This window comes from Hylobates moloch, unplaced genomic scaffold (genome assembly GCF_009828535.3).
Source record: "Hylobates moloch isolate HMO894 unplaced genomic scaffold, HMol_V3 SCAFFOLD_19, whole genome shotgun sequence".
NCBI lineage: Eukaryota > Metazoa > Chordata > Mammalia > Primates > Hylobatidae > Hylobates > Hylobates moloch.
The window spans coordinates 68,813,772-68,833,108 of NW_026652294.1; the positions used below are offsets into that span (position 1 = coordinate 68,813,772).

Sequence of the window (19,337 nt, forward strand, 5' to 3'; positions counted from 1 at the left end):
TTTTTAATGATGGCCATTCTAACTGGTGTGAGATGGTATCTCACTGTGGTTTTGATTTGCATTTCTCTGATGGCCAGTGATGATGAGCATTTCTTCATGTGTTTTCTGGCTGCATAAATGTCTTCTTTTGAGAAGTGTCTGTTCATGTCCTTTGCCCACTTTTTGATGGGGTTGTTTGTTTTTTTCTTGTAAATTTGTTTGAGTTCATTGTAGATTCTGGATATTAGCCCTTTGTCAGATGAGTAGGTTGCAAAAATTTTCTCCCAATTTGTAGGTTGCCTGTTCTCTCTGATGGTAGTTTCTTTTGCTGTGCAGAAGCTCTTTAGTTTAATTAGATCCCATTTGTCAATTTTGGCTTTTGTTGCCATTGCTTTTGGTGTTTTAGACATGAAGTCCTTGCCTATGTCCTGAATGGTATTGCCTAGGTTTTCTTGTATGTTTCTTTATTTATCACAACCTAGGGTTTCCTCATCTGTTAAATGTTTAGAAAATATTCTTTCCATTTTCCTCAGTTAATCAGTTGGTAACATACCTCAGTTAGTCTATGATTCTCAATAATCATTTAAAGATGCAAATGTGTTCCTCCAGTCGACGGACCGTCAGTCAATGAACAATCGTAGCAATAGACATTGTGATTAGTAACTTTAAGGGGTTAGGAATTCTTAGAAAATCTTAATCTCATCGGCATTTTAAATTATAATTTTAATTAGGACTTAATGGTACCTGTAAGACAGTATATCTTATGACATCCAGGGAGTGTTTACTGAGATACTTACCATGTTCGTGCATACATATACACACTGTGTTGAGATGACTGCAGGATATTATGAAAATTCCTGGAAAAAGAAACCAAGCAACCACCTGGAGTCAAAGAATACTTCTGGAGAAAGGTATCAAAATTGAGTCCAAAGGCCGGGTGCGGTGGCTTACGCCTGTAATCCCAGCACTTTGGGAGGCTGAGACGGCGGACCATAAGGTCAGGAGATCCAGACCATCCTGGTCTCGATCCCTGCCTCTACTAAAAATAAATAAAATTAGCAGGGCGTGGTGGCAGGTGCCTGGAGTCCCACCTGCTCGGGAGGCTGAGGCAGGAGAATGGCGTGAACTCGGGAGGCGGAGCTTGCAGTGAGCCGAGATTGCGCCACTGCACTCCAGCCTGGGCGACAGAGCGAGACTCCCTCTAAAAAAAAACAAACAAACAAACAAAAAAACAAAAAAAAAAACCGGACAAAAAATGTTAGTGAAAAGATAATAGAGGGAAGATGGGTCTTAGCAAAAGGGATTGTGTAAAAACCTACTGGATAGAGAGAGAATAGTCTTTTCGAGAAATTTGTAAAGTTCATTAATGCTAAACTCCAAAAGTTTCAGCATAAGCAGGGAAAGGAAACAAACACTTGTTTAGCACCTACTGTGTTTCAGTGTGCTTGGTGCTTCAGACTTCCTGTGTTACATGACTTCACATGTCTCCAAATAGCCACACCTAACACTTCAATTAGGCAACTGTATATTATTGGTCAATTAGATCTTACTGATTTGATTAAATTTGACTAGATTTTCTTCTTCCAATGTCACCATTGTCTCTTTTTTTCCCATTACATAGTATTTAACTTGAGCATTTTTGCGTATTTTTAATAGAATGTTTATAAAATAATATACACTATTAAATTATTTTAAATTACTTAAGTTTATTTTTAGAACAGTGTTAGATATACAAAGTATTGAGTTTATAGCAAGGAATTCCCTCTTCCCACTGTTAAACCCATTACCATCTTTAGTTTGATATATTTGTTACACCTGATGAACCACTGTTGCTGCATTATTATTAATTGATTTCCATAGTTTACATCTGGGTTCATTGCTGTTCTTGTATGTTCTGTGGGTTTTGACTAATACCTAATGTCCACCATGAAAGCATCACGCAGAATAGTTTCACTGCCCTGAAAACCCTCTGTGCTCCTCCTATTTGTTCCTCCCTCTCCACCCTCCCTGCCAACCCCTGGCCATCACTGATCTTTATGTTGCATAGCTTTGCTTATTACAGAAAGTCATACACTTGGAATATACAGTGCACAGATTTTCTAGACTGGCCTCTTTCAGTCATTTTTTATTCACGTTCCTCCATGCTTTTTCTTGGCTTGATAGTTCATGTCATTTTATCAGTGAATACTATTCCACTACATGGATGTATCAGAGTTTGTTTATAAACTCCTCTTTTCATAGATATTTTATTTGCTTCCAGTTTATGAGAATTATGAATAAAGCTGCTCTAAATATTAATGCACAGGTTCTCATCAGGACTTAAATTTTCTAATCATTCTGGTAAATACCTAGGTGTGTGATGGTTAAATCATATCATTTAGCTTTGTAAGAAACCACCAAACTGTCTTCCAAAGTGCCTGTGCCATTTGTGCATTATTATACCAGCAATTAATAAGAGTCCTTGTTATTCTGTGTTTGCTAATATTTGATGGTAACTCTTTGTTACCAATGATATATGATCAGCATCTTTTCATATGCATATTTGTTATCTATATATCTTCTTTGGTGAGATGTCTATTCAGATGCTTTGCCCATTTGAAAATTGGGTATTTTTTTATTGCCTTTATTTTTTATTTTTAAAATTTCAACTTTTATTTTAAATACACGGGTACATATCCAGATTTGTTACATAGGTATATTGCACTCAGGTAGTAAGCATAGTACCCAGTGGTGGTTTTTCAAAGCATGCTTCCCTCTTGGAATCTACAGTGTCTATTGTTCTCATGTTTATGTCGATGTGTGTTCGATGTTTAGCTCCCACTTACAAGTGATAATACGCAATATTTGGCTTTCTTGTTCTGTGTTTACTCAGGATTATGGTCTCCAGCTCCATCCATAGTGCTCCAAAGAATGTGATTTCCTACCTTTTTATTTCTGCATATTATTCCCTGGTGTATATGCACCTCTTTAAAAAAAGAAATCCAATCCGCTGATGGACACCTAGGCTGATTCCATGTCGTCTTCGCTATGATGAATGACACAATGGTGAACATATGAGCATATGTGTCTTTTTGGCATAATGACCTATTTTCATTTGGGTATATACCCAGTAATGGGATTGCTGGGTTGAATGGTAACTCTATTTTAAGTTTTTTGAGAAACCTCCAAACTGCTTTCCCCACATGGCTGAACTAATTTACATACTAATTTACACAGCTGATGAGACTGTGGAGAAAAGGGAGCACTTAAACCTTGTTGGCAGGAATGTAAGTTGGTGTTCCTTTGCTCCACAGCGTTACCAGCTGTTGTTTATTGACTTTTTAATAATAGCCATTATGACTAGTGTAAAATGGTATCTCACCGTGGTTTTGATTTGCATTTCTCTGATGATTAATGGTGTTGAGCATTTTTTATATATGTTTCTTGGCTGCCTGTTTATCTTTTGCAAAGTGTCTGTTCATGTATTTTGCCCATTTTTTAAGTAAAGTTACTTGGTTTTTGCTTGTTGCAGTTAAGTTTCTTATACATTCTGGATATTACACCTTTGTTGGATGCATAGGTTGTGAATATTTTCTCCCATTCTGTATGTTGTCTGTTTATTCTGTTGATAGTTTCTTTTGCTGTGCAGAAGCTGTTTAGTTGATCAAGTCCCACTTATCAGTTTTTGTTTTTGTTGTAATTGCTTTCAGAACCTAGCCAATTTTTTTTTTTTTTGTCAAGGCCAATGTCTGGAACTGTGTTTTCTAGGTTTTCTTCTAGGATTTTTATAATTTGAGGTCTTACATTTAAATCATTAATGCATCTCAAGTTAATTTTTGTATATGGTGAAAGGTAAGGCCCTAATCTCATTCTTTTGTATATGGCTAGCAGTATCATTTATTGAATAGGGAGTCCTTTCTCTATTTTTTTTTTTTTTTGTCAGTCTTATCAAAGATCACATGGCTGTAGGTATGAGGCCTTGAGTTTTCTATTCTGTTTCACTGGTCTATGTCTCTGTTTTTGTACCAGTATCATGCTATTTTGGTTTCTCTAGCCTTATAGTATAGTTTGAAGTTGGGTAGTGTGATCCCCTGGCTTTGTTCTTTTTGCTTAGGTTTGCTTTCACTATTGGGGATATTTATGGTTCCATATAAATTTTAGAATTTTTTTTCTAATTTTGTGAAGAATGACATTGGTAGTTTGGTAGGAATAACTCTGTCCTCCCATACTTTGTGCCATAGCCTGGAGGCACCAGAACATGGCCTAGGTCAGGTTCCAGCTGTGTTTGGGGATCTGATGTAATTCTGGATCGCCAGGAGTGTATGAACGTAGAGCACTCAGGCTGGTCTGCTAAGGCTACACTGTGTACCTGTTCCTGCAGAGTGGCTATGCATGGGCCCTAGGAGGGGGCAGACAGGGAGCACGGGAGGGGCAGACAGACAGCAGGGCTTACAAAACAGACATGCCTTAGTCATGGGGAAGCCAGTCCTGCCCTCTGCTGACTCAGAGGTCAGCTGAGAACAACGCCTCCGGGAATCGGGGAGTTCCAGGGGATGGGCATCTATGGCTACTTTTTGCTGGAGCTGCCCAGCACACAAACATTTCTGTGCTACACACCACCTGAAGGCGTGTCTCTGCCTTTTCCCCAGGGAGATCCCCCTGCCAGATCACATATTCATGGAGGACACAGCTTATCCTGTAGCTAGGATCCTAGAGGTCCATAGAGACAGTGAGTTATCCCTTAGTTCCCGCACTCACACCTCTCCCAGGAGCCATTCAGGGCTGGGAACTAGCCCTAGCATTCCCTCATGCTGTGCAGGGTTCCTAACTTCCTTCCTCTTCAGCCTTGCCTTCAATGTTGCCTCTCCATCCACCTCAGCTTTTTGTTTCCAAACATCTGCCCATATTATGGTGGTTTAGTCAATAACTGGCTCTCTCTCAATGGGAGTGGCACTTCCTTGCTGTGTCTCTTCTGCCATCTTGTCTCCCCTCTCTATCATTGCCTTTCTTGAGGAATCACAGCTAGTGCTAGTCCTATTCTTGTAATATCCTCTTTGTCCAAGCTTTTCTAGCATTTTCTTCTATTCAGATGGCATTATAGACAATGTCTCATGTATAAACCCATTTGGGGTAATTGTGTTGAAGAGTATGATGTTTTCACCTGATGGTACTCTAATTCTCTTTACAGAAATTTACAATTTATGCATTTTACTGATTATAATGCATTTTACAAAAAAACCATTAAAACCTTCTTTAATATTAGTATAGAATATCAACATGTTTCCAGAGTTACTTATTTATTTAACTTTTTGTTGTTGAGGTAGAGTCTCACTCTTTTGCCCACACTACAGTGCAGTGATGTGATCATGGCTCACTGAAAACTTGACCTCCTGGCTCAAGCAATTCTCCCACCTCCAGCTCTTGAGTAGCTGGGACTACAGGCGTGTGCCACCATAACTGGCTAGATTTTGTGTTTTCTTCCATAAAGGCAGGATTTTTTCATGTTGTCCAGGCTGGTCTCAAACTCCTGGGCTCAAGTGATCCACCTACCTCGGCCTCCCAGATTGCTGAGATTACAAGCATTAGCCACCACACCTAGCTGGAATTATATAATTATCTTAAATAGTTGAATTTATTTTTGACAGATAAACATTTAGGGGTGTGTGTGTGTGTGTGTGTGTGTGTGTGTGCATGTATATGCATATTTTTATTTGTGTTGGGGATGCTTCAGAGGAAATTGGTACCAGATATTTATGAAAGATTTTTCTCCTCCAAAATAAGTATCCTGGACTTAGAATGTTTTTAAAAATGTATTTTGATCATTTCGTTTTATTGAGGAACATCTGAGGACCAGAGGTAGGAGTGTTTCTAATTTTCTACTTGCCAGTGTTCTTACTATAGTACATGTTAGCCATAACAACTAGCATATCTGTTTCAAACTGTAAAGTCGTACATGGCAAGCTGTGTGTTTATAAAACAACTCTTCAGTGGTACCCAGACTGTCCTCACATGGATGTTCAATTTAAAAGGTATTTTTAGTGAATGACTAGAAAATTGATCCCCTGAATTTATGCCTTTCAACCCAGAGGATAGGAGAAAGTATGTACTGACTGGAAAATGTGTGTGTAAAATTAGCTGGCTATTATCTAGTTAATGAATGGGCTCTGTTGTCTGGTGTGCTATGAAGTGGAAGTGAGCAGTTGTTGGAAAGAGAATATAAATAGTGCTTTATGAGACCATATTGATCTTCCTTTTGTTTTCAGTTTAAGGCTTTAAAAAAAAGTAATTTTAAAGAAAAGGAAAAGTTTAGTAAAAGTCACTATCTTCATTTTAACATGTAATGGCTGATTAGGTTGTTAAACTAGCGTGTTCTTTTTTTTTCTTGTTAGCTAGAAGGGAGTAGACCGTATTTTGGATTCAACACATGCAAAAAGAGCAACAAATAATAAATTACGCTATGAATCGTATTGTTTATTTTTTCATACATCCATTCAACAGATGTTTTCTCTGTGTCTGTTGTGTGCCAGGCATTATGCTAGATGCTAGATGAGAAAAATCAAAAAGCAAAATATATTAGGGCTGGGAGCTCATAAGTGTAATAGAAGACATAGACCAGTAAAGCAACAATTGCAGGAAAGGGTTATGGCACACCAGTTCAAGAGATATAAGAGGAATTAGGAACATACAACTAAGACTAGGATAAAGATGGAAAGGGGGATGGTATGAACTAAGTACTGAAAGAATTAACCTCAGTAGAGTTTTAGATAGGAGGAGAAACAGGAGAAGGGTATTCCAAGAACAAGGAATAGAATCTAAACATTCAAAAATGAAAGAGAACATACATATTCAGTGGACAGCAAGTTGTTTAGTTTCCCTCCAGCAGAACGTGGGCGTGGCTAAATGTGGGCATGTAAGATGTAAGCCTGCTGAGCAAGGCAGGAGTCACTCACTTGATAAAATCTTTTACCAGAAAGTACTTATATTAACCTAGGTGATGAGAAGCTCTTTAAGAACTTTAGTGGGAGTGACATAAAAAGAATTTGCTTTTTTTTTTTTTTTTTTTTTTTGAGACAGAGTCTTGCTCTGTCGCCGAGGCTGGAGGTAGTGGCCTGATCTTGGCTCATTGCAAGCTCCGCCTCCCTGGTTCACGCCATTCTCCTGCCTGAGCCTCCCAAGTAGCTGGGACTACGGACGTCCGCCACCATGCCTGGCTAATTTTTTTTTTTTTTTCTATTTTTAGTAGAGACGGGGTTTCACTATGTTAGCCAGGATGGTCTCGATCTCCTGACCTTGTGATCCACCCACCGCGGCCTCCCAAAGTGCTGGGATTACAGGCGTGAGCCACGGTAATCAGCCAAGAATTTGCTTTTTAGTAATCTCCCTATAATAGAATGAAAGGGAGATTGGATGAAGATAAAATTGAAGGTGAGGAGATCAATTAGGAATTCTAGCCTCTGAATGCTGCATGAATCTTTTATCTACTACTCTTCGCTCCAAAAGAAAGATTAGGTGTAAAATCCTAGAAATACAGAGGTGAATTAATTATTTGATTGTAATTCTAATTATTTTATTCTCTGATGAGGGAAATGAGGTCAAACAGGTTAAATAACTTGCCCAAAGCTGGAGAGATTCTGACTAAACCTGAATTTAGGACCCTGATCTGCTCCTTCCTAAAACCCATAGATTAAAATTCACAAGGAACCAGCCCTTCAGCTTCAGAGAAATATTTTAACTCAAGTATTAATGGTGATATGTCTGTGTTAGCAGTACAATAAAGCAAGTGACCTTCGTGGATAAAATTCTCTGTGGTTAAAATTGAAAAGACACAGGAAAATGGGATTTGATTATTAATGTAATTAGTTGATGATCTTTTGGGGTGACAGATACATAAATGCCTGTTACAGACTGATGATAATAGAGCATTCGACTCTCCAAACTGGTGCTCAAGTTTAGCTCTCAGAAATAATGAGGGACTTACTTCCTTCATCTTGCCTCCTTTTCAGGTACTAATGCTACATTTCGATAATAATGTACAAACCCAGCCTAATGTCAGTGCTGCCATTACTCCACATTAATTCCATTATTACTTTGTTTTCTGTTACTGTGGCTTATGATTGTTTTGAAGATCAGGCATTTATGAGGTACTATCATGAATAAAACAGCAAAAGAATATAACAATTAACCCTCCTGGAGACTGCCAGGTTTACAATATGTTAACAAAACGGAGACAAAAGAAATATGTTAAGGCTATGACACACTGTAATGCTTAGCATTTACTTAGAATATTTTTTTTTAAAAAATAACTCCCTCAAGGCTTCTATATGAATGCCTACATCACATTTAAAAGTATAATGGATCCTTCAAACTGAAGAGCTCAATGCCTGATGAATAGAACTACTAGCTCATATATAGAATGTTTTACAGGTACAGATATTTATTTAGGCTGATGGCCTTAGCTGGCTGTTGAACTTGATAGTATTCCCTATGAGATTAATCAGACAACTACAGTTCCTAGTAAGGACAAGTGATTTCTTAAAGAACATAGGTTAATAAACGATGGAACCTGGTGCTTGATCCCTTGGACGCTGAGCCCAAATCATCACCCTATCCACTGTGTTAAAAGGAATTTGCACTTTCACCAGTGCACTGTTGTTTAGGTAGTAAAATATGTCTTCAAATATGAATGTATGTAAATGTGTATCAATATTCTCTTAGCCCCCAAAATTCTAAATTTAGGAAATTTGAATTTTAGATAAAAAGTTCTCTAGGACGGTAAAGATGAAAATCAAACTCCAAGTATTTTAATGATCTTAAAGAGCCAGATAGCACCTGATGATTCAGCATTTCTAGCTATGGGGCACACTGTGACTTGGAACTCTTGATTCCTGATATCCTTAGGATTGTCAGTATAACTCATTTTGAGCACTATGACTTGAACAAGGCAGACCTTAGTGCAAAGGTGGAGTAGATGTCCACTTACCTTCGTGAGTCCGGCCTGTTTTTCATGTTTGTAGAATGGGAGATTAGCACTTCACTCCTCTGGAATAAAACATTGACATTGCCCATACAGGCAATACAATATTATGGTGGAAAAATAATTTAAAGATGCAGAATAAAGAAAATCACCACTCAGAGATAACCACTAATAACAGTGGTTATCTTTTTTTTCCCCCAAGATTTCTGTGGGTAGACTATACCAAAAGGGCCTTGCACCTGTCTGTTCACAGTTTATAAAATGAATTGGATGTTGGAATGTTCCAGGCAGCCTGGTATCAGTCTTGCTTCAGCAGCATAAATTGGCATTCATAACCAGGTGCCTTTTACAATGCTTTCTTTATTTGTAAAAATATGAATTTGCTAAACTCTCACTTGGAGATCATGGTACAACAAGGCTTAGACTGTTTCATTCTAATATAGCAGTGTATGTAACTTATAATAAGGGAATGGAGCAGAGGATGGAATACTCTTTATTTTTTATGTCTTATGTCATGAGATATTCTATAATACCTCTGTTAGAGAATTAAGGAAGATTACCTTCTGATCCTCCAAATGAGAAAGGAGAAGTTTTAATTGGATGTCATCACTGTCAATCATTATGTATATATTAGAGAGAAGCAGGAGACTTCAAGAGTGAAGCAGGTACCACATTGTATTCACATATTATAACTGTGGGGAAAAAACATTCTTCTCCCTGGGCTTCCTAAGAGGATGAACTCAGCCAAAAAATGCTTGTGAGGAATATATCCTTCTTTATTCTGAGTGTTTTACTCTGATTTATAAAAAGAAACTATTCATTTGGGGGGATGAGGAAGGAAAGGAGGTTGACATTAAAGGGAACTCTTGATTTTCTTGTGTTAATGTAGTTTAACCCAATGAGATCTTTTTATACACTTATCTCTTCATCTAAAACCATAAAATTCACTTAATATTCATATGCCAGTAAGTTATCTTTGAAAGCATGGTTTACAAATAAAAGCACAGTATTTCCTATGTGCTATGGGAATACTACAGTTTGTTTATTCTATGATAAGGCATTTAGCTTATTTCCTATTTTAGAAAGGAGACTAGCATAAATAGTACTGAAATGGATGATCAGAATACATCAGTGTTTGTCAGCATATGTGAATATGTCCTTTTGAGAGATTCCTAGAAGTGAAATAACTGAGTAAAAGGGAGCAAATTTTTTTTACGACTTTGATGCATGCTTGTAAACTGCTTTTCAATTTACAGTGCCACCAGCAATGAGTGAAGATGGCAATTTTATCACACGTGCTCATTATTCTCAAAACAATGTGAAAGGCTTGCTATATGAAAAAAGATAATATCTACTTTATATAGACAGATATCCTCAGAGACAGATACATGCTAAGCTATTCTCAGTAACTAAAGTATTTGTGATAGACTCTCTTCAGGTCAATAGATTGCTTTAGAAGGCATTTGCAGAGTAGGAAAGAGAAGCTTGTGTCCACTGATGGACAACCCTTTGAAACCTAGGAATATTAAGAGAGCTTCCGTTATATGAGCCCATGAGAGATAAATGTGAAATGTAAAATGCAAGAACACTGAGGATAAAATTTACCCCTGTCACATATTTGTGTAAAGCTACACTCTAACTGGAAATTATCAGTTGTATTAGTTTACTAGAACTGCCATAGAAAAGTACCACACCCTGGGTAGCTTAAACAACAGAAATGTATGTTTTCATGATTTTGGAGGCTAAAAGCTCAAGACCACGCTATCAGCAAGGTTAATTTCTTCTGAGAGCCTTTCTCCTTGTCTTGTAGATGGCCGTCTTCTCTGTGTCTTCATGTGGTCTGCCTTCTGTGTGTCTCTCGCTGTGTTCTAACCTCCTCTTCTTTAATGACACCAGTCACATTGGATTAGGGCTCAAACTAATGACATTATTTTAACTTAATGACCTTTTAAAATACCCTATCTCTAAATACACTTATATTCTGAGGTACTGGGGGTTAGGACTTCAACACAGGAATTTTATGGGACACAATTCAGCTCATAACACCAATATGTTGACATTTCTAGTTTCTTCTTAAAATGTAATGCAAATAAACAATGATGCTTATCTGTTTATTCACTAATTATTATGGCATCATTACTGTTTTTTATGGGAGTAAAATATGTTGCACACTTATTGTTCTGAATTTATTTTGAAGTCATTCTGTTTACAACACATCTGGTTTAAGCAGATACAAAGACATTAGATTGAATAATAGTTTTATTTGATTCCTTAAATTCAGTTTACACGCTGTATAGAGCATCTTTCTTTGGAATACAGAATGTCTATTGAAACGTCACACATCAGTAGGGATGTATGCTCTTGAAATTGGGTCGTATGTCAGTAGGGAAATTAAAATGAAGTTAAAAGTTCCTCCAAGATAGGTTGAAAAAAGTAAGTTATTTTAAAGGCTTAACATTTAAATAAGGTGATGTGGAGTAACTCTGCTGCCTATCTTTATGATCTTCTGACAGCTTTGACAGGGAAACAATGATACAACTGAGAGAAAGTCTTCCACGATAAGCTCAACTTCTTATGCTTATGAACTTGTCATGTGTGACATGGTTGGTTCCATTACAGTAACAAGATGGATACATTGAGTTTTGACCACAAATGACATAAAATAATTACATACTTCATAATATGAATTAGGTTTGGAAATATGTTTTTAAATGCAGCTTATACATACGTACACTTACTTATGAATGTGTTAACTCTCAGATATCTTTAAAGAAATAGACAGTGATAAGAAATGATATAAAACATTGACTTTATGTGTATCTCTGGAAATTATAAGGATATATTATGTAGCCAAATTTATTAGATACTAATAGTTAATAAAGGTGGGAAAAAGAACATAATCTTGAGCAACTTTACAACATTCCGATTGGGCATAAGGTGCATAAATCATTGTGATTGATCATTTAATTTGTTTTTGAGTAAAATAGTGATTCTGCTGTGGTGAAGTAATAATTGTTGGCTTCCATCTGCTTTTGTAAGAATTGTAAATTGCTTTTCAATTTATAGTGCTACCTCTTATTGTAGTCAAAACACAGGAAAGATTTGTAGGTCTAATGATACTGCATTACTATGCATATTTGACCATTTCCAATTAGGCTGTAAATATGGACCTCTCTTTTAAAGCACAATAACTGTAAAATAACAACAATGAAAACAAAAATCCCCTCACCTGCCACCCTTCCTCTTCTCATTTCATCAATATACTTCTTTAGCTCTAGAAATCCATCTGTAATTAATGAACTGTTTATGGAATTATTTTTTTCTCCACATTTTCGACCTGTGCAGTGAATATACTTGGAAGCAATCAACAAACAAACATGGCCCATTTTTTATGTTGTCAACATCACTAAATCAATATTAAGAAAACATTCATATTTTATTGGATTAAGTACTCTGAGTATTATGATAGGAGTGAGACATTCGAAAACAAGCACAATGAGCATAGTGGAAAATTTCACTTTAGATTACATTAAATGGTGACAATAATACTGTGTTCAAGGATTAGTTTTAGTTCAAGTCACTGAACATATTGCATCTTTATATAAGTAATACCAATACAGATGTATCTTAGTTTTGCTTATGGTAGTTCAGTTGTTATTTTGGTGTAAATTTTTTAAAAAATAAGATTAAACCACCATATTTTTCTTAAAAATGACGTTGGTTATTACTTGTTAAATTGTGATGTCATATAAAATTCCTCTCACACCATAAGAATGGCAATCATTAAAAAGTCAGGAAACAACAGATGCTGGAAAGTATGTGGAGAAATAGGAATGCTTTTACACTTTTGGTTTAAGTGTAAATTAGTTCAACCATTGTGGAAGACAGTGTGGTGATTCTTGGAGGATCTAGAACTGGAAATACCATTTGACCCAGCGATCCCATTACTGGATATATACTCCAAGGGTTATAAATTATTCTACTATAATGGCACATGCACATGAATGTTTATTGCAGCACTGTTCACAATAGCAAAGACTTGGAACCAACCCAAATGCCCATCAGTGATAGACTGGATAAAGAAAATGTGGCACGTATACACCATGGAATACTATGCAGCCATAAAAAGAATGAGTTCATGTCCTTCGCAGGGACATGGATGAAGCTGTAAACCATCATTCTCAGAAAACTAACACAGGAACAGAAAACCAGACACCACATGTTCTCACTTGTAAGTGGGAGTTGAGCAGTGAGAACACATGGATATAGCGAGGGGAACATCACACACCAGGGCCTGTTGGTGGGTGGGGGGCTAGGGGAGGTATAGCATTAGGAGAAATTCCTAATTTAGATGACGGGTTGATGGGTGCAGCAAACCACTATGGCACATATATACCTATGTAACAAACCTGCACGTTCTGTACATGTGTATAAAAGGGCTTCTGGTGGCCAGGCGCCGTGGCTCACGCCTGTAATCCCAGCACTTTGGGAGGCCGAGGCGGACGGATCAGGAGGTCAGGAGATTGAGACCATCCTGGCTAACACGGTGAAACCTCGTCTCTACTAAAAAATGCAAAAAATTAGCCGGGCGCAGTGGCGGGCACCTGTAGTCCCAGCTGCTCGGGAGGCTGAGGCAGGAGAATGGTGTGAACCTGGGAGGTGGAGCTTGCAGTGAGCAGAGATCGCGCCACTGCCCTCCAGCCTGGGCGACAGAGCGAGACTCCGTCTCAAAAAAAAAAAAAAAAAAAGGCGGGGGGCGGGGGCGGTGCTTCTGGTTAAAACGTAGTTTACAAAATATCTTGTCCACCCTGTAAGCTTGACACCACCAGTGTATAAAAGGGCTTCTGGTTAAAATGTAGTTTACAAAATATATTGTCCACCTTGTAAGCTTGACTTTTAGAACTTTTCTTATTAAGCTCATAGTTGTTTTATTTTTCTTCTTTTATTTGTTGTTGTTATTTTGTTCATTTTCTCTTTTTGTCTTCTGAAGTCTTATTTCCTCCTAATAGCCTATATTAAAGTTAAATTAAACCAATCTTAAATAGTAAATATGCCTCCTCCTCTCCTTCTTTTTATAACTTATTCCCATCGTAGGGTGTATGTGCCTATCAGAAAAATCAGAACAAATAAACTTAATCCGATTATAATGCCCAGGCTATTCCTAATGGCTAATGTGCATGTTACAAACTGAAGTTTGTCTGTTTACACTTTAAGCTCAACCTTGATTACCATGTTTATCTGTGATAAATTCATCATAGCCTGGCAGTAATGCTGACTATTCAGAGGTTTAAGCAATCCCTTTACCTCATACTTTTATTTTCATGGCTATCAGACAATTGGATTCTTATGTGACCTGCGGAAAACTTTGTTTCCTTGTCATTTAAGGAGGTTTTCTGTTTCTCTAGTCATGCCAGACTACATGTAAGCATAGAACATAAAATTATAGCTATTAGGAAGAATTTAAAATGCCTCATTTCATCCCTGCCAAAAAAAACAGTTCTGCCATTTTTACTGTGATTTCTCTGATGCAAAATTCATGAATAAAGTTTATCATCCATACTTGTGTTTCTCAGTTATTTTGAACATAATAAGAGAAGAAACACAAGCTAAGGTTTTTACACTGATGGGTGGTAGAGTAGAAATATCAGTTATGAATAAGACCTAAGTATATTTAAAATATCAAAATTATTTAATATTTTACTTTTCAGATGTTAATAGTTGTAATAGCTAACATTTATTAGTCACTTACTCTGTCCCAAAAACTGTTCTAAGCAATTTATTTGTAATGACTCATTTAATCTTTACAACCGCTTCATTGTACATGAAAATTCAAGTCTCAGAGAGGGTATGTAAGTAGTCTACAGTGTGGGCCGATTAGCTATCCAAGGAACCAAGGTTCAAATAAAATCTAGGAGGTGTGAAAAAGACTAGTTTTGGCCATCAAATAAAGTTGTCCTAGGGGAGTTTATATATGTATAAAACCACACGCATAAATGTATTTTAAGCAACAACATCGTGTTGCTAAGTATTATATGATCTAAGTGATGGTGTATGTATGGATGCACTTGTATTTTGCGCTGTTTCGACGATAGCTTAGGGAGCATTCTAGAACACACAGTAACCTGATTTCCTTCCATCACCCAGTAGCTCCATAGGCATCTTCATATAACAATAACAACCCCTTAAATCATAAGTCTGAATTGAGTTTACTTGATGATCCAGTTAGGTTTTTTCTAGAACTTAAATTCTTTGAGTTTGAAAATATTAAATATGGAAGAAAATTGCTTATACTTCTGAATTTTATGGGTGTTATTTTTCATTCATGGTAAAAAATTTTACTCCAAAATAGTGATCGAGATCACAAGATAGATTTTTTTCTGGTCAGTTTCTTACATCTGGAAATTTTAGGCAGATAGAATGCCAGGACATATGAACAAAGCCAGTGGTGTTTTCCTTCTACATTTAATTGAACTTCTTATAATTAGATTTATCACATTTGCACTGTGAGTTTTCAGATTCAGATAATCTGTGCCTTTAGGTAGGCGAGTTTCTGAACATATTTAGAAATGTGGCACTGCATCTAATCGAATAATAAGCTAGAAATAATAGAAATTTGGTGCTTTAGCTCAGCAATTCTATTTTGTCTTTTGATGTTTAAAGTACTCAAGTTCATTAGAACATATTTAAATCTATTATCTGTGCTTTCATTCTAGATTCATTGCCTGAAAGTTTTTGAAACATAATTACTATAAAAGTATATCTGTTAACTTAAATGAGTGCTTCACTGCCACTTTTGGATGAACAAACATTATAATGCTTTTATTATAAAATCTATTTAACCTGCCTCATCTTTCTGATTTAAATCAAATAATTCATGTAGCATTTTTGAAAAGTGGTGTTTGATTTTTTGCATAAAATTGATATCTGTATATATTCTTTCTTTCTATAATTTTTTCCTGGAAAGTTTATTTGAAGACATAAAGGAACAGAAGTCCTTTGGGTTCAAATTGTGAAGTATTACAGAATATTTGCATTCTGTCTTTTTTGTCTTAATGAGCTTTAATTAAAAAAAAGATAAGACTTCTTTTTGAAATTAATGGGAAGATACACAATATGAGCAATGATTGAGTTTTAAAATTTGTTCTTCTTTTAGTTTTATATATTGGTATTTCTCAATCTATGCATTTACTAAGTATATTAATAGAAATATTCTTTCTTTTATATTAGGTTTCTGTCCTGAGACCACAGCAGAATGTGCCTTGGACAAAGGTGAGTATATTTAAAATATATTTCAAAATTTCTCCATAAATGAAGTATAAAAACATTATGACAATAATTAGATTACTGTTGCATGCTTAGAAATACAGTATTATAGTTCATGTTTATATCATGGGACATGCACTTTTTGTCTGGTAATATGTAATAGTGAGAAAATTTCAGAATTAGAACTCTGGTTATCAAATATATAACAATGTCTGGGTACAGAAAGCCTTAATCCATACAATCTATATTCAAAGAACTGTTAACACAAACGCTCTTGCACATTAAATAATGGAACTATTCAAAGATTGATGAAAGATGTTTGACATGTCTTTAATGACTCTGAAGATGAAATTATCGAAATAGGACACATGTAAGTTAAATTATCAGGCAGGAACTACGTAAAAGTATCTAGGTTTTGGGGGAACAAATAGAGAAATACATTAAGAATTAAAATCAATTTAAAAAGAGGAAGGAATTAGAAGAATAAACACATTAACAGCTCAGTAAACAGTATATAAACGTACTACATGAAAGATAGGGGGGATAGTTCAAGGTTAATACACAATGCCTGTTATTTCAAACTGGAATGCTATCGTGAAAAAAGATGTTATTAAAAATTATTGAAAAGATCATGAACTATAAATTATAAGAGAGAGTTGAAAAGAAAATGTATAAGATGAATAAACGTTACATAGAGGAAAACCTGTGAGTACTGAGTAAAGGAACTAAGATTCCTGAGGACAGTCGTGAAGGAGGATGACAACTGACAAATATCACATGCAGGAGCTATTAATTAACAGGCCTTCTCTAAAGAGAAATTAACAAGAGAAAAATTGCTTGAACTAACATATAAAGAATTTACAGGCTGGGTGTAGTGGCTCACGCCTGTAATCCCAGCACTTTGGGAGGCCGAGGCGGGCCGATCACGGGGTCAGGAGATCGAGACCGTCCTGGCTAACATGGTGAAGCCTCGTCTCTACTAAAAATAAAAAAAAATTAGCCAGGCGTGATGGTGGGCACCTGTAGTCCCAGCTACTTGGGAGGCAGAGGTAGGAGAATGGCATGAACCCAGGAGGTGAAGCTTGCAGTGAGCCTAGATCATGCCAGTGCACTCTAGCCTGGGTGACAGAGCGAGACTCCGTCTCAAAAATAAATAAACAAATAAAAGAATTTACGTAAGCTTTAGGATTAGGTAGTAGTGGGAGAAGGTTAGTTATCATTTCTGTAGATATATTTAAATATCGAATTGATTCACAATGTCTGACGATGGTTTCTCTAAAACTTCTCTAAATCAGCTATCCTATTCAAGGTTCTTCCAGCCCCACACGTGACTTGATGAGTCACTGCTCTTTATTTTTCCCTGTATTAGAGTAATTTTACATTGAAATAAAAGTTGGGCATCATTGGTTTGAGGTTATCAGAAAAATGTAGGCATATACAGTATCAATAGTAATTGATGCCTGTTCTATCTCATGCAAACGTAATGCTTGGGGAAATACAGTTATATGTACATACTCAGATTTTTAATTTGGCCCAAAACACACTGTATATGTTCTGCAGTGTTACTCATATGAAAAAAGAAAGCATCCTATAAATGCATATGTTAATAATTTTCGGAGATAATAAAATGGAAAACTCTCCCAGATATTTTTTTGCCACTCTTTTTCATATAATTTTTTAGTCATTTTCCAAATCTGTAAAGAGACAAATGTGACTTTAGAATATCCAAAGAAAATAAGCCAGCTGACGTGCACTGCCAGACAAGGAATGAATGGCTCCAGGCACAAATCTCTGTTGTGTCAAGGCTTTGGCATGACATTTGGCAGGAACTAAATCAAACACAGCACAATGCAAATAATCTCAGTTTCCCATGGATGTGCAGCTTCAACCTTGAGCCTGCTGTTAGTCATTACTACTCTTTTCTCCTGATATTCCAGAGAATGATATTTCTGGTAATGAACTGAAAACTTGAACATTTCCTAGGGGTTATTACACTGTGAGGCAGTTGGGGGGATCGTGACTTTGAAATTGAACCTTCCTGGGTTTGAAGTATGAGTCTGTCACTTACTATCTGTGGAATCCTGGAGAAGCTACCTAAGATATAAAATGAATTTATTAAGAATTGTCACAGGGGTTGTGGAGGCATTAAAATGATACAATTAGCCTAAAGCGTTTCTTATATCTGTTATGTAATAAACATTTAATAAATATTATTTTACTTTTTTCCATTTCTGTAATCAGCTGGATTTTGTTTTAAACTTCTTAATAATCATCTCAATCATCCTATTGATAGAAGAGGAATGTTTCTAATATACATTTGTAAGTTTTGAGTTATGTAAGCCCATGTGATAATATTTGTCTTTATATTTTTAGGTGGGCACTCTTTTCTTTGAAGTGGGGCAACAGTTTTTGCGAACTTCTTATTTATCAAAATTTCATTTATTTTTTAAAGATTTATATGTCATACGTAAAGGGTCTTCATGTTGCACAAGCATATTTTGAATGCATTTGATTTAATTTTAGGTTTCATTAGTATGATCAAAGATGGAACACATTATAAAACGTAGATAGATTAGAAAAAATTATACCTCCATAACATGCCCATAATATTTTAGTTCAAATGTTTGTTTCAACTCTCATTAATAAATACTTATGTGTCATATGGCATTAGGTGCTAAGGGTACAAAGAAGAAACAGATATATTATTTGCCTTCATAGGAGTTATAATCTTAGATGGGAAGAGACATGTAAATACATTATTTTTAACACAATATGATAATAGGCTACAATGGAGGGGTTCTCATGGAATGGGGGTCGTGCAAATATAAAATAAATTTTAATCAATCTGGCTTCTTGGAGGGGTTGAAACTTCATATATTTTAAAAAATGATGAGGAATTGGCTAGGTGTCAGTCATATACAGAGGCATGAGGGTGAGAGGTTGTCAAGAATGCATAATATTTAAATGTGATTGTGTGTATTTAAAAATATATAATTTTCAATTCATTCTGTGCCATGACAAAAGAAATTAAAGTACTTAGGGGTTAATAAACTTTCTAGTGCAAATTATCAAAAAAAGAAGAAGGACAGTGAAATAAAGACTGTGTTGTCTGAAGTCAAACAATGATAGTAGCAGTAAGTGT

General features: G+C 36.0%; 1 protein-coding gene across 16 annotated transcripts in view; it reads left to right on the top strand.

Moving 5' to 3' along the window:
* The window catches only part of PTPRD (protein tyrosine phosphatase receptor type D), a 2,332,625-nt gene that overhangs the window by 860,628 nt on the left and 1,452,660 nt on the right, over nt 1-19,337 (top strand). For all 16 annotated transcript variants that reach the window (XM_058431780.1, XM_058431782.1, XM_058431784.1 and 13 more), the window contains exon 5: nt 16,160-16,201. The gene's annotated coding sequence lies outside the window, so the exon portion shown is untranslated. The remainder of the gene's footprint in view (nt 1-16,159; nt 16,202-19,337) is intronic.